Source organism: Chiloscyllium plagiosum, unplaced genomic scaffold, assembly GCF_037043375.1.
Source record: "Chiloscyllium plagiosum isolate Xiang-an unplaced genomic scaffold, Cpla_swu_hap1 HiC_scaffold_16, whole genome shotgun sequence".
Taxonomy (NCBI): domain Eukaryota; kingdom Metazoa; phylum Chordata; class Chondrichthyes; order Orectolobiformes; family Hemiscylliidae; genus Chiloscyllium; species Chiloscyllium plagiosum.
In genome coordinates this window covers 23,401,364-23,418,614 of record NW_028270154.1, presented here as the reverse complement: position 1 = coordinate 23,418,614, position 17,251 = coordinate 23,401,364, and the positions used below count along the sequence as shown (strand labels likewise).

Here is a 17,251-nt window from a genome sequence, read left to right as displayed (position 1 = left end):
TCCATCATTCTGAATGAGTTTGATGCCAACTCCCAAAGGTGAAACAATAACTTCTAAAACTTGGTCCTCATAAAATGCATATTTTTCAATCGTCGAATGAGAGCACTGCATTGGAGAAAAAACGTTGGACTTTTCATTAACGAACCAAGTATAAACTCAACTCATGGCCATATCAACTAGTAGTTATCTATTAATGTTGAAGAAATATTTTCATTTCTCCTCAATAGCACTTGATATATAACTTGGTACAGTTCAAAAATTCTTACAAAAGCAGTGATATATATACAGACAATCTGAAAAATTCCTTTGCACAATAGCATTTACACAATTCTTAACTCAGCACTTTATTGAACCACTGAAAGTCAGTGTGATTATATGTCAATAGTATCAATCTGCGTGCAGAAACTCATTTTGTTTTCAAATGAATGGGTGTGCAACATAACCTTTCAAACTACGATTCTCCAGAAGTTCTCTGATGATTACTTTATGTCTAGCTGCCTTTAGACTTTTGAATTGTTGACTTTGCGCACAATGGGGGCACTGTTAACTGGCAGCAAACTGGTGTGAAATGGCTGGTAATGCCAGTTACACACTCAATTCAATGAAAAATAATATTGGCAGGATGTAAGTTCAGCATTCCATTCAATCCCATCTGTTACCCACAAGACAATTTTGGTTTAAATTTCAGCAGCAACAGAAATGCTGAAAATATAAAGGCAGTCTTGTAAAATCTGTCAAGAGACAAACAGGTCATGTTTGAGATCAATGACCTTTCTTCAGAAGCAGATTAAAATTTCCCTCATTATATTCATTGCTGTAAAATCTAAAATGGTGCCTGCAAAAATAGAATTGGCTTCCTTTGGAACATTGTGTGTGAGTATTGCAATACTTAGTCCTTGCAAGGGAGTCAATATTTGCAGCTTTTCAGTATTCCATTCTAATTCAAGGTTAACCTTGAAGAAGTGTTTAAAAGCATTGCCTTACAGCATGACATCAGTTCATTTCAGAGTTTGCATCTTATGCTTTTGACAGGCTACGTTAATTTTTAGTAAGTATTCAGTGGAAGCAGAGTTTAAAAAAAGAAACAAGAAGTTAAAAGGATTTATTCAATAAACAGTATGTTCTAATCAAACTCTTCCCTCTCAAGTGGTCATTAAAGAGCCTATGGCATGAATTGATTTAGTGCAGTGTCCTGGTCATAATCTATCTCTCATCTAACATTCCAGAAAGAAACCAGATTATATGGAATTTAAACAAAAACCAAAAGAACTGCTGGAAATCAGAAGCAAAAACTGAAATTCCTCAGAATGGTTCTGAGCAAAGGTCATTGAACCTGAAATGTTTCTGTCCACAGATGCTGCCAGACCTGCTGAGCCTTTCCAGCAATTTCTATTTTTGTTGTCCGGAATTTGTGTGGATTTATTTGATTACTGCAGTTCCGACAACAGTGACTATATTTCTAAAGTACATCATTGATTGTAAAGTGCTTTGGCCCATTCTGAAGTCATAACAAGAGCAACGTAAATGCAATTGTGTCAAAAATGCTAAGCAACTATATTCTTATTAGAAAGGCTGACTGAATGCACTTCATTTTTGTGATTAATTTTCTCCCCATCTCTTTTAAAATATTGTATTGATAATTTCGTGATAGTTAACCACGGAAGGTAAGGACAGGATCAAATTGAAGGAAAAAAAACATACAATGTGGCAAAGGTTAGATGATTGGGGAAGTTTGAAAAGCCAGCTGTAGTCAACCAAAAAACAGGAAGAAAATAAATGATGAGTAAACCAGCCAGTGCTATCAAAATGACAGCAAGAGCTTTTTTAAGTACTTAAACTTGAAGAGAGATACTGACATGAAAATATGTCCCTTAGAGGAATGGCATAAGGAAAATCATCATGGGCAGCCAGGAAATGGCAGAGGAATTAAATGAATATTTTGCAATAGTTTTCATGATAGAGGACACTAACATTCCAAGAATATTAATTAAATTACAGCCAAAAGGGAGAGGGAGGAAATAGATGCAATGACTATGATTAGAGAAAATGCACTCAGGAAACTAATGGAGCTAAATGCTAATAATTGCTCCAGAATTGATGAGTTGCATGCTCGAATATTAAATAAAGTAACTCCAAGATAGTGGAAGCACCGGTAATAATGTTGCACAAATCCTTAGATTGTGTTATTAGAGGCTGCTCTGGACTTCATGTGACAGGAGTCCTTTAGCAAGGGCTTTCTCCTTTCATTTGACTGAAGACGGCCGACAACCTGACAAACTTCCTTCAATCGTATCTGCGCTGAATGGCACTACAAATCAGCACTTCTGCAAGCCCTGTAATTTTGTAATTCCAGATCAGCTCAGAGTGAGTCAGCATTATGGCAGCACATGAACTAGTCTGGAGATGTAGCCTGGTCTAGTCCATGAGCTGGTTGCGTGTCCCTGAGTCATAGTGTTCTTGCTGTAACATCACAATAATTATTATCTGTGCAGCCTTTGGTGAAGTATTGAAATGCAGAAGTGCCCTGTAAGAAAAATGAAAATGTACCATACTGTTTTTTAGAGATCAGCACATGATGGTTGCCAATGACTGTGGATATGAAGTGCATGTTGCCAGTATCCATGGAGAGTGCCTGAGATATTGCCACTCAATCTCCAACATGGAGTTCCTTTGGAAGAAGTGGCAAGCTGAAATCGCCAGGTACCCGTTCTGGTTTCAATCTGCAAATTCTAGATGTCCAGCTTGTTTGGCACATTTAGTAAGTTGGAAGCTGAATATTAATAAGGTGGGTTGTGCCATCAATAAGGCATTTTATGAGTGATAATCACCCCAATTGACAATGTACCATTGACAACGTCAACGTACCTCACCTAGCATCAAATGCATACAAGACGCAATGAGATGCTTCTAACATCAATAAAAGGGACTGATGGGGCAACCTTTTTTTATCCAGAAGGTGGTCAGTGTACAGAACAAGTTGCCAGAGGCAGTGGTGGAGGCTGGTACAATTACAACATTTAAAAGGTGTCTGGATGGATACATAAGTGGGAAGGGTTTAAAGAGATATGGGTAAAAGAGTGGCAAATGGGACCAGATTTATTTTGGGTATCTGGTCAGCATGGAACAGTTGGACCTCAGGTTCTATTTCCATGCTGTACAACTCTATGCTCTATGACTCTATAGCCTTTACTGGACTTCACATGCAATCCTGCAACAAAACTCAGTATAGCACATGATTCTTGGGACTCAATAAGATTGAATTGAATGAAATTGAATTGAATTTATTGTTACGTGGACCGAGGCACAGTGAAAAGCTTTGTCTTGCGAGCATTACAGGCAGGTCGCAGAGTTAAGTAGCATAGATAATTAAATAATAGGTAAACAGCGGCAAAAACAAAAACACAGGTACAGGCGAATGTTCAGAGTTTGTGAGTCCAGTTAGTATTCGAAACCAGATGGTGCGTGTGTTCAGGCTTCTGTACCTTCTCCCCGATGGTAGAGGTTGTAGAAAAACATTGCCAGGGTGGGATGGATCTTTGAGAATACTGACAACCTTTCCTTGACAGCGGGCCTGGTAGATGGATTCTCTCGATGGGAGGTTGGCCTTTGTGATTGTCTGGGCCAAGTTCACCAATCTCTGTAACGAATTCATCACTCTCTGTAAGATCCTGCCTATAGACCATTGGTGAGATCACATCTGCAGTACTGTGTACAGTACTGGTCTCCTCAACTAAGGAAGTATGTGAGCGCTTTGGAAGCATTTAGAGAATATTTATTTGACTAATATTTGAAATTGGTTGTCTTGTGAGAAAATGTTGTAAGAATATCCTCTGGTATTTAGAAGCGGTACCTTGATTAAACATAATACATCCTGAGGGACCTTGATTGGGTTGACACTGAAAGATGTTTCCTCTTTGGATAATCTAGAACTAGGGGTCATTGTTTCAAAATAAGGGGTCAGCAACAGAAGAGGAAATTTTATTTCACAGAGATTGATTGGAAGCAGAATCTTTGAAAATTTGTTAGATGGATATAGATGGATTCCTGATAAGTAAGCAGGTGAAAGGTATAGTAAGTGGATAGGAATATGGAATAATAAGATTACTAAATGACCATACTGAAAGGCAAAGCAGACTCACGCAGCTAAGTGGCCAATCCTGTTCCGGATTTATATGTTTATATTTTCACATGCTGAAAATATGTGAAAGAACTGAACCCCACAATTAGATTGCAGCTTAGAACTGTCTGCCACATTCTATTGTGCTGTCTGTTTATACTGCTGATTTATAGTACTTTCCACAATTACTGCCATTCAAAAAAACCTGCAGAATTCTTGTTTTAATTTAAGTGCTTCAGCTCCCACCCAGCCATCCATTATTTTCAATTTGTCAGATTTGAAAATGGTCAGTAGCTGTGCAAAGGTGAACCTGTGATAACAGCAAATGCTGAGAAAAGCACTTGCTTTTTTTTCCCTCCTTGGCACGTGTGCCCGCTTTCATCAGGAGTCAGCTAATTTTCATCCTCTCTTCTCATGACTGATCGTTGAATGCCTAAAACCCAAGTTACTGTGAGCAATGGATTGTACAAAATCTGTTCTTCTGGACAGAGCAACAAAGCATTAACCAGTAAGGAAGTGCACCAGACCCAAATGTATCTTTCTAAGATTACACACGTCACAAAGACTGATGTGGAACAGACAAACCTAAGCATGCAGCTTAAACACGATTCCAGATTAAATCCTTACTGCATTGCTCACTATTCCAAGTAGAGCAACGGTGAAAAAAATAAAGATAGAAGCTATCAGGGGAAATAGTAGAGTTAGTTATGGATGATTCAGTCCTCGAGCAGAAATTCTCCACCTGCCTGTCAACAATTGCAGACCCATGGGTTCAACTTTCCTCAAAATTTCCATTCCCCTCTCTCTCCCAAATGCTGCTGAGCATCTATAATTTGACACAGGATAGCTGTGCACATAGGGGCTTATTGATTTTACACTAACAACCGTAGCTGAGTCATGGGAAAACCACGCTGCTGAATAAATACGTTTTTCTGCACAGTATCAGCAATCTCCTTCGAATTGAGCAGCTGAACCTGTACACACATATCTTCATAATCCAGAACATAGTATTAATATGGGAAGGAAGGAGGTTAAATTCCAGCTTATCCCATTCATTCACAATTTACTGATTCCACAGATGATGCTTCCATCTCCAAAATTATATGGTAAAACATTAAGGAAGTGGAATTGATTGATGCCATCATTTTAAAATCAGCCGATGGTGAATTGACAGCTGGATTTTCATGACACTCAATCATCCTTCCATGCAAGTTAATAGAATCATTGTTTCAAGACTTTATTGCTAGTCTCACTCTCAACTTTACCTGCTCTGAACTTAAAAATCTTGACAATCATTTCCAAGTCAATAGAGAATACAAATTGGTGCAACGGCTTTTTGCTCCTCCATGCACTTGCTTTGCATTATTATGGTGTAGATTAATTTCACCCTCTCATTGCTGAACTACTGGTTCCATAACAAGAGGATCACCATTTCCGAATGGCGGTATCATCATCTTCAGGAGGTTTACTTCTAAATACAAGCAATTTAACAACGTGCATCTCAAAAGAACTTGTTACCTCCTTCCTCCCTTATTTCTGAATATATCAAAAACATCCTTTGAGATGCTTGGCCCTTCTTTATGAAGCAATTTGTTTATTCAAAATCCCAAGACTGTCAAAATATTTTGCAGATGATGTTGTCGAGTGACAGCAGACCAATTTATACTTGGACATGTCTCAGAGGATTGCTCATGAAACATAGTTGGAGAACACTTATATGAAGGGATGGTTATATAATTTACAATTTATTGGATACATTTGCTACATATCAGTTTAATTTCAACACCAGAATTTGCTGAACCATCTCAATGAGACAGTCCAACTAGACAAGGCTCGTGTGTATAGTATCAAGAGTAAATGGGTAATTTAAACAATGACCAATGGTTGATTGAACATAAAAAGGATAGGTAGAGAAACGAAATAACAGCAGAGGATAAATCTGCTACAGTGTAACAGACTGCTACAAGTTTGGGTCTTATGCCAAAATAAATTACTGCTGCACAGATTTACAAAAGCCTGTTAGGATGAAGCATCATTCAGAAGAAAGAATGTTTCTAGCAAAGTAGTGAATGTTTAAATGGAAACATAGTGTTGCTTCAATATACAGAAATAGCTTGTCTATTCGGCCCTCCATCCACATGCCTGTCACCTACATACATCACCATCGAAAACTGCATCTCCCAGCATGCTCTGTATGCAAAAAGGAAAAGAAAAATCAAATGTGGTATCCTCCCACACCAGAATGATGTGGATAATGGCAAATCAATTAGTAAGATGTGGAGAAATGGGAATATTGAGAACAAACATCCAGCTTTTCAATTAAGATTTTAATGGTGAGATGAGAATTTCAGCAATGAGGAGTAAGAGGCCGTTTTGCATGCACAGCCAGAACTACCAAATGTCACCACAATTATATGCAGTTTTCTATTTTCTCAGGCAATGGAAAGTAACTAGATGGTAACAATTCCTGACATGTACCTCTGAGTGGGTAGGCAGCTCCAGCTTGTCACTGGCTCCCCCCATGCCTCCATTGTGACCAGTGTCCCTGAGATCTTAAGGAAAGCTTCATTGGCTGCAGCTACCAGCATTTTCATCCATGGAGATTGGCATTGGGCATGTGCCAGCTTCACCACATCTTCATGGCAGATCTCCCACTCCTGTGGAAGCTCTAAGTATAGTTGCCACAGAGTCAACAGCATTTTCTATAGCTGGATCCAATGGGAAAGATTCCGCGTGCCTGGAATAGGATCAACATCAATCTCCAGCAAATGTGGTGAAGCCTTTCAATGCAAAGTTTGCAGCAAAGGCATCCTCATGATGTGGTGAAAATATAGGAGATCCACAGTTGCTCACTCTCCATGGAAGATTGCACAGATAAGAGAGGGGCAACAGTGCTATACTCTGTTCAGAGGTGGCAGTCAGAACACCATGTATGGTGTCCATTATATCTTCAGTGCAACACTTGCTTCATCTGGGTCCGATGAGGGACTTAAGTTGCCTCCTCCTCAGAGAGGTCACGTCAAGGGTACAGGACAGTACAGACAGAGGATGCTGCTTTAGCATTGAATGCTTTGTTCCAGAAAACAAAAGACATGACAAAGCTATGTGATGAATTATGAGGATTATCACACCATCTGCAGGACCTCCAGGTTCCTATCAGCAAAATCAAGGTACCTGCTATATCTGGAGAATTGTGCATCAGTACACTGAGAATGGCAGTTCCTAGTTTGCAGTGTTTGATCTGGCGTGTAGATGGGATGTAAATATACCACTGCTGGCACAAATTCCAGAAAGTCCTGGCAGCAGTGAGTACTTTTGCCACTGGCAAGCAGAAGATAGTGCAAGCATGGTGTTGTAAGGGTATAGTGCATACACCATGAGATGAACAGCAGTGAATTGTGTGAGAAGACTTGCTGGAGCTCACAAAGAGAAGTCCTCCATAAAAATTCCAAATTTGCCACTCAGCTGAAATTTCTGGCAACATTCAGCCCTAAGAGAACTAAAAGCACTATATCGATTTTGGGGGAAAAAAAATAACTTTGCTTTGTTCCCAGAAAGCAAACCAGTCAACTCCAGGAAATCATTGTGACCAATGTGATGAATTCTATTTAATCCTTCTATCAACCACTGTCAATGGGGGCTGTGAGAAGAACCCATCCAGCTCCCATTGACAGTAGTGTTAAATAACTCTGGTGTCATAAGGTCAGCTCAAATCTCTTGCAACCCCCTGCTTTAATTCCCATCTGCTGTCTGCAGTATGTAGCTCCCTCACATTTTGTCAGTGTTCAGCGTCAATAGCCCCATGGCTCTGGTCTATTATTGGTTATATCACCTGATGGCTGGTTAGCTTCTTAACCCAGAGAGCTGCCAGGCAGGAAACAAAAGAAACAACTTATGTGAATGTCCTTCTGAAATGTTTGGCAAGGTATGCAGTTCCATGACATTGCTGTGATCTTTTCTTGCGTCAAAAAATGTGGTTTTGGAAAAGCATCACCGGTCAGGGAACATCTGAGGAGCAGGAGATTCGATGTTTCGAGCATAAGCCCTTCATCACATTCTTGACGAAGGGCTTATGCTCGAAACATTGACTCTCCTGCTTCTCGGAAGCTGCCTGACCAGCTGTGCCTTTCCAGCACCACATGTTTTAACTTGATCTCCAGCATCTGCAGTCCTCACTTTCTACTGGGATTTTTTTGAAACTACCATGTTTCCTACACATTTCAATCCATATGTTTCTCCTGGTCCTTTAACCCATCTGATTAGTAAAAGCCACAAGAGTAGTATTATTCAAGTCATCTTCTTGTAAATCTGGACAAGAGAAACAGGAGTAAATCTGGATCTGAGGAGCAGGAGAGTCAATGTTTCAAGCATAAGCTCTTCATCAAGAATGTAACAAAGAGTTTACACTCGAAAGGTTGACTCTCCTGCTCCTCAGATTCCTGATTCCTGATGAAGGGCTCCTGCCCGAGACATTGATTTTCCTGCTCCTTGGATGCTGCCTGACTTGCTATACTTTTCCAGCACCACTCTAATCTTAACTCTCTTCCTGTAAATCTTATCCAGAATCTCTTCCCATTATGCGAGGAGTACACAAATAACATCTTTTGAGGTCAAACTAAATAGATGAGTACAGTATTTTTATTTTTCTAAGAAGGGACAAACAGAGCTCTAAATAATCAGTTTATGTTCAAATCTTTGTTGAAGAGCTTTCCTTGTTATAATACACACTGTATTATTGTCTCATCTGTGGGACCAAGTGCAAATCCAGCTGATCAGACTGGTAGAAACTTTCATGTTGTGCTGGCTGCAAACTAGATCATTTCAGCCCGATTTTAACCTTGGTTTCATTGGGCTTTCGGTCTGCAAATTATAGGCTTCAAAAGGAGCTAGCAGATAAATATGAAGAAGAAGAAATTGGACACACATGGAGTCAGAATAAGGAGTGCTCCTTGAAAGAGCTCAAGGAGATGGATCAATGACCCTTTTCTGGACTGCACTATCGTAACATGCAATGAGAACTCTGTAATTCAATACAAATTATAATCTCTGAGGGGCCACAATCCTGAATAGTGCAGAGCATCTAAATGGCCTACTAATGAATGACAGGTACTTCAGATAAACTTACAACATTAAGGCAGATTTGAAACTTCTGCTCCATACCGAACCTATAAAATATCTGAGTTGGAAACTCTCAATGGTCAGGTCTTTAATCAATTATCAAAACCTTACTGGAAATTATATTTTACAAATTCTTCTCAATATTTACAGATTATGCATTATTCCCACATTCAAATCCACACATTGAAACTGCAACTTGATATTTTCTGTTGTGTATTTCAGTGCCATCATCAGATCCAAAATCAGGGATTTCATTGTACAAGAGAAATTATGTTGTAATTCATGTCATCAGATTTGATAACTCATTAAACTGCCTGTAGCCAAACCAAAAAGAGAAGGAATATTTCCCTCATGCATTACTTGTAAATCTCAAACCCCAAAATAAATCTATAATTTCATTCTGCAACACAGAGGAAATCTTTCATTTGCCTCGAAGATTTTTTGCCAAGTTTTTGCAGCTCAGTGTGGAAGAACAGTGGTTTTCCAGCTTGCTGTGAGCTCGTGCCAACTTCTATTCTGCCAAGTTAGTGATCGAGGGCCCTAAATTGAGTTGGGTGGTAATCATGGCTTGAATAGCATAGGTACCCTTTGGGACTAAAATACAAATGCAATAAAAATTGTGGATGTTTCATCCTGTCAGTCCACACATATTCACCAGCAGGAGGCAACTCGGGGAGATTATGTTGTCAATTGCTTAATCTCTGTGCCTGACCACACATTAATCAGCAAGATGGACCATCCCCCATCAATGCTACTTACAGGGATCCCTTACTAACTTACAGTTAGTTGCTCAAGCCACATTTTAATACAAACACGGAAGCACTTATATGTAACTAACAGCAACAAACACAAATGAAATATTTTAACAAATCTGTTTAGAAATGTTGTAACACACCTCCAGGACAGGTGGGATTTGAAGACAGACCATCTGGCTCAGAGTAGGGGCATTATCCAGATGAAGGGCACAAGTAAAATTTGATGAGGATTTCTTCATTTATTGCTGATTAGTTCACTGCCAAGTAACACTGTTTTCCAGGAGTGACATTATGAAACAAATTCTATCCAATATCTACAGACCACTGGCATTCTTGAACTAACACTTGCCTTTGATTCACTGAGTGTAGATCCTATAGTGATGTTGAGCCACACAATCTACACCCACAATGATGCAGTGAATTTCCGTCAAAAAAGCAAAAACTATCCAGTCAAGGTTGAAAAATTACACATTAGTTTGTAGCAAGGCAATACAATGACCAACTCTTCAAACCAGTCAATATGCTTAATTAATAATGTGACATACACTCAGCTAATTTAAAGCAGTCATTTACCTGTGAGGTGTTTTTGTTCTTCAGCACTGAAAGCAAGATGAATATTCCTTCAAGCATAAAACCATGGAAAATGGTCAACCTTTGATTGTCAAAATCTTCTTTCTTTCTTCTAGCACCGACCTTTTATCAGTTGGCCTGCAACATAAAAGGACAAGATGGCTCAGAGCATATTTATAAAATTTAACTGGACTTTCCTCAGCACAAAAGAAAGAAATGACAAAGAGTTAATAAAATTTACATTATGAGCAAATATTTTGATTTATTGGCTTTTTTTTGATGCATTTCAGACTTCTATTTAACTCTGATCCAACTTTCCTGTTCCATGTCACAAACACATGGGATTCTCCTTGTATCATTAAATATTATAGCCAGACAAAACAAAAGCATGATCATTGTTTGCATTGCTCATCTATTTCTGGTGGTCCAGAACTCAGGTTGATCACATACTTTACTCAGTTTCAAGCCATGCCAAAGTCATCACTCACTTTGTTTCTCAACTCGAGCAGAAATGAGAGAAAAATGCTATCATATTTTCGTCATCTTCTTGTGGCTTTTTCATTCCCTCCCAGCACAGACCTTTGATATTGTTATTCATTAATTTAGATTCTTTTTCGACCGAACCTGTTCAGAGACGCCATTGTGAAGCAGGTGGGACTCGACATACTGTCGTTGCTTTGAAAATCTATGTTCATGTGGTATTGTGAGACAATTTATGTGTCAATTTAATGTTAAACATCAGTAACTGAAAAAGAGCAATACTGAAAAAAGAAACAATGGGAAAATCACCAACATCTTTCTTCCGTATTCAGATTGGTACATTAATGACAATCGGTCAAATAAGAACAGAGAAATGCTTGGAAGAATTGGATTCACATTGATGCAGCACAGGGCCAATACTGGAAAAAGGAGGATTGTAATGGGAGGATACACAATCTGCGATTCATAAAAATATTAACAACAGTGCCAAACTTAGACAGGTGCTCGGTCAGAAGTTTGTACAGAGTACTACAAAAAACAAAGCGGGAAAAAAATTGAGTAGAAGAAAAAGCTAGCTTGAAATGTAAGAAGCAGATCGTAAAAGTTTCAATAGAAACTTAAAAAAAACAAAATGAACTTTGGTCTTCCAGGAAATGAATCTGGAGAATTAAAAATGGAAAATGAGTAGTTGGAAAGTAACTGTGCAGTTATTCAGTATTAATCTTCACTATAATGGGTACAAGTACCATGGTGTAAATGGATGTCAATAAGGGAATGGAAGGAAGAACTGAAATAAATCCCAAACTGAAGAAAAGTGGTTTAGGAGGCTCTGAAAGAAGTAATCAGTGAGACAGCTGATGCATTGCTTTTCATGTTCCAAATTTTTTTAAATTCAAGGAAGTTCAGATTAGATTGGAAAATAGTGCATTTATTTTTTTGATTCAGAAAAGGTGGGCAGTAGGTTGCAAGGAACTGCAGACCAGTTTGCTTAATATTTTTCCTATGGCTATATTAGAAACTATCTTTAAAAACATTACTCTAGACTTGCTGGGAAAATCCAAGGTAACCAGGCAGAATGAACATGGTTTTGTGAAAGAAAAATTAAGTTCAACCAAATTATTGGAACTCTTTGAGGAAATAATATGTGATGTAGAAAAAGGGGAACTGTTGGATATACTCTACATAGATTTCCAGAAAGTATTTTATGAATCAGCAGGAAATTGAGAAAGAAATTTGTAAGGAGATTTCAGTTATCAGTAAGAATAATAAGGTGGTTATGGTAAGGGATTTTAACTTTCCAAATATAGACTGGGACTGCCATAGTGTTAAGGGTTTAGATAGAGAGGAATTTGTTAGGTGTGTACAAGAAAATTTTCTGATTCAGCATGTGGATGTACCTACTAGAGAAGGTACAAAACTTGACCTACTCTTAGGAAATAAGGTGACTGAGGTGTCAGTAAGAGAGCACTTTGGGGCTAGCGACCATCATTCTCTTAGCTTTAAATTAATGATGGAAAAGGATAGACTGGATCTAAAAGTTGAAGTTCTAAATTGGAGGAAGGCTAATTTTGATGGTATTAGGCAAGATCTTTCAAAAGCTGATTGGGGGAAGCTGTTCACAGGGAAAGGGCAGCTGGAAAATGGGAAGCCTTCAAAATGAGATAACGAGAGTCCAGAGACAATAAGGTGATTCCTGTTAGGGTGAAAGGAAAGGCTAGTAGGTGTAGGGAATGCTGGATAATGAGAGAAATTGAGGTTTTGGTTAAGAAAAAGAAGGAAGCATATGTCAGGTGTAGACAGGATAGATTGTGTGAATTCTTAGAAGAGAATAAAGGCATTAAGAGTATACTGAAGAGAGGAATCAGGAGGGCAAAAAGGGGACATAAGGTAGCTTTGGCAAATAGGGTTCAGGAAAATACAAATACATTAAGGGCAAAAGGTAACTCAAAGATCAGCAAGGCAGCTTATGTGTGGAGCTGCAGAAGATGGGGGATATACTAAACAAATATTTTGCATCAGTGTTTATTGTGGAGAAGAACATGGAAGGTATAGAATATGGGGAAATAGATGGTGACATCTTGAAAAATGCCCAGATGACAGAGGAAGTGGTGCTGGATGTCTTGAAATGCATAAAAGTGGATATATCACTAGGAATTACATTTTGTCATTTATATCAAAATGATTTGGATGTGCACATAGAAGATATAGTTAGTAAGTTTGCAGATGACACCAAAATTGGAGGTGTAGTGGACGGAGAAGAAGGTTATCTCAGATTATATTGGGATCTTGATCAGATGAGCCAATGAGCTGAGGATTGGCGGATGGAGTTTAATTTAGATAAATGCGATGTGCTGCATTTTGGAAAAGCAATCAAAGCAGGACTTATACACTTAATGGTAAGGTTCTAGAGAGTGAACAAAGAGACCTGGGAGTGCAGGTTCACAGTTCCTTGAAAGTAGAGTCATATGAGATAGGATAGTGAAGAAGGTATTTGGTATGCTTTCCTTTATTGGTCAAAGCGTTGAGTATAGGAGTTGGTAGGCCATGTTGCGGCTGTACAGGACATTGGTTAGGCCACTTTTGGAATATTGCATGCAATTCTGGTCTCCTTCTTATTGGAAGGATGTTGTGAAACTTGAAAGGGTTCAGAAAAGATTTACAAGGATGTTGCCAGAGTTAGAGGATTTGAGCTACAGGGAGAGGCTGAATACGCTGGGGTTGTTTTCCCTGGAGCATCGGAGGCTGAGAGGTGACCTTATAGAGGTTTATAAAATCATGAGAGGCATGGATAGGATAAATAGACAAAGTCTTTTCCCTGGAGCAGGGGAGTCCAGAACTAGAGGGCATAGGTTTAGGGTTAGAGAGGAAGGATATAAAAGAGATCTAAGGGGCAATCTTTTCACCCAGAGGATGGTGCATGTATGGAATGAGCTGCCAGAGGAAGTGGTGGAGGCTGGTACAATTATAGCATTTAAAAGGCATCTGGATGGGTTTATAAATAGGAAAGATTTAGAATGATCTGGGCCAAGTGCTGGCAAATGGGACTAGATAAGGTTAGGATGTCTCGTCAGCATGGACTGAAGGATCTGTTTCCATGCTGTACATCTCTATGACTCCCTGACTATAGGTGCAACATCAAATGTTGTTGCATAAAATAAATGTTCATAATGTAAAAAGTAACATATTCATGTCGATAGAAGATTAGATAACTAACAAAACATAGAGTAGGCAAAACTGGGTCTTTTCTGTTTGTCAAGGTGTAGCATGTTGTGTACCACAGGGATCAGTGCTTGGAATTCAATATTTAACAAACTATGCAAATAATTTGAATGAATGTATTGGAGTTGATGCTAAATTTTGCTGTTGACATTAAGATAGGTCAGAAGGTAATGGACATAAAAACGGTACAAAGATATAACAGGGTGAAATGAATGGGCAAAGATCCAGAAAATGACGTACACAAGTGTGAGAGGTAATTTCGGTTTAAACTTTAAGATGTGCCTGGACCACAGACTGATCTATAATAAAAGACAAAACCTTTGTTTCTTTTCTAACAACCATTTTATATACTCAAAAGTAGAGTAGTTTAAATTGTGCAGAATGCTGACAATTTGTGAGACTGATCTATAATAAAAGGCAAAACCTTTGTTTCTTTTCTAACAACCATTTTATATACTCAAAAGTAGAGTAGTTTAAATTGTGCAGAATGCTGACAATTTGTGAGCGATAGTAAAAGCAAGCAGGCTCTTGATTAATGAAGCCATTCACACAGCAGAGAAGGATGAGTCCTTGGCTGATAAGACTCCAGGATGGGAGTACGACTTGAGACATCTGTTTCAGATTAAAGCTTTTGACTGATAAGACTACAGGGTGAGAAAAACAACAAACTTTGGAGACTCTGGAGCCTTTTGTTGCAGACTTTGTGATAAAAATAATGATGTTTTTAAGAATGTGAACCTCATGGCTTGTTGGAGCCAAGGAGAGGAGGGACTTGTCCTATAAATAATGGAGACTTTGTAAGCCTCAGCGCGCCTTTTCTTTAAGGGTGCCCGACTCTGCAGACTTGACTTGTTAATAAAACTTTGTTTTCCTGAATTTGTCTAGAGCGATTATTGAGAAGCGATTTTAGTTTCTAACAACAAGGATTATAAGAAAAAGTGAAATCATACAGTTTGGCAGAGTGATGAAAGATTAGAGATATTTCACATACAGAGGGATCCAAGTGTCCTCATGCATAAAACATGAAAGGTTGGTGTGCAGGTAAGGTAAGGAAAAGTAAAAGAATGTTATTGTTATTCTGAGTGGAAATGAACACAAAAGTAGGGAAGTTATGCTTCATTTATACAAGGCATCAGTGAGACCACATCTGAAATACTATGCACAGTATTGGTCTCCTTATTTAGGAAAGGATGTAAATACATTGGAAAAGGTTCAGAGAATATTTACCAGATGAACACCTGAAATTGGCAGTTTGTTTTATGAGGAAAGACTGGACAGAGTAGGCTGAATCCTCTGGAGGTTAGAATAGTGAACGGTAACTTGATTGAAATATATATGATCCTGAGGTAACATGACAGGTTGGATATGGAAAGGATGTTTCCTCTTGTGGGAGAAACAAGAATAAGGAGTCACTGTTTTAAAAATATGCTGTCACCCATTAAAGACAAAGACAAGGAGAATTCTTGAAGATTGATTCCAGATAAGCAAGGGGTGAAAGGTTATCAGGTGTCAGCTGGGAATGTAAAGTAATCAGAACAGCCATGATTTATTGAATGGTGGAGGAGGCACAAGTACTGATTGGCCTACCACTGTTCCGAAATCACATGTTTCCATGTAAGTCCTCGTCCTCACGGCAATTTTGGCAGACCATGATATTGTTGAGTCCTCAATGGCAATGTAGTATTGTGTCCTTCACAGCTGAACAACTGTTTGAAACCATGAGCTTTAAATTTAAACACTGCTCCATTAGTTAGGTCTAAAATGCAATGGCTTTGCCATTCCTCCAGTTGCTCCATTATTTCTCGCTCCTGTTTCATTGAACAATTTAGGGGCAGAAGCAAAGAAGTGTGTCAATTGAGCAAGCAAATGAAGTTTGAATGGCAATTTGTAAATATAAAATATTACTTTGTTTTTCCAAAAAAAAACCTCAGATTACTAAGTCATTATGACGTTGTTTGTGGGAGTTTGATGTACACAAGTCAGTTGCCAGTTATCATATATTACAATAATGGCTACGTTGTGAAGTACTTCATAGCATTTGAGGTGAATTGGAGTGTGTTGAGTGAGTGTTAAATGTGTGTGTGTGTGCGTGTTGAATGTCTGTTGAGTTGTGTTGCATATGTGTGTGTGTTGAGTGGGTGTGTGTTGAGTGTGTGTATGTCAAGTATGTGTCCAAATGGTTATGTAAAGGCTATATGCTTGTCATCACATTTTTGTTTTACTCAGGTTTATCAGTGAAGAAAATAGCTCTGGCTTTGATTCAAAAAACTCTTGATCATTGCCTCCTTATTGCTCACTGCTTGCATTATACAATACTTACATTTTTAACTGGAGAAGGATGTAATTTTTTATGCAAAGATCTTAAAAGCTTTGTTGTGACCAACTAAACTTGAACAGAGAGGAGCCCTTTCATCCCTTCTCACCACTCTATATCAAAATAATATTTCAACAAATGACTTGATCGCTTTGTTTCTCATTTTAATGACATCAGACAAGTGGAGTACCACTGTGTGATTTCCTTTAGGTCAAGTAAGATTTCAACCCTTTCTGAACATCATTAATAAATTCTCACAAAATCAATAAAATTACATCAAAACCCAGAGAATTAGAAAACACCATTTCACTCATTATTTAGTTGTCTTAATGATGGGTTTTATTGCACATTTTGGGAACTCCTGGTGGTTTTTCTCAGTGAGTCGAGCATAATAACCTTATGATTAGTCAATTATATAATAACAAGCTGGCAGTCACCATGGTGAAATGATTTGGTAACTATTGCATGAATCAGTCTTACAGTACAAAACATATATGAAATGATTATATGGAAATATTGAACCAAGTGCCCCTCAGGTTACTGAGTTTTAATGGTGCATAATGTTAGAATATGAATCTGACAGCATAGATTCTAGAAATACAACACTCCCAGCATAGAAATAGCTTTATCAACAAGTTCCCACTTTTTGTCATGACTCATTAGGAATTCGAAATAGTG

The 17,251-nt window shown here is 38.4% G+C and overlaps 1 protein-coding gene across 14 annotated transcripts in view; it reads right to left on the bottom strand.

The window, feature by feature from the left end:
* LOC122556528 (teneurin-2-like) overlaps positions 1-17,251 on the bottom strand; it is a 2,772,576-nt gene that overhangs the window by 1,686,854 nt on the left and 1,068,471 nt on the right. For all 14 annotated transcript variants that reach the window (XM_087995212.1, XM_087995211.1, XM_087995218.1 and 11 more), the window contains one exon: positions 10,564-10,698. The gene's annotated coding sequence lies outside the window, so the exon portion shown is untranslated. The remainder of the gene's footprint in view (positions 1-10,563; positions 10,699-17,251) is intronic.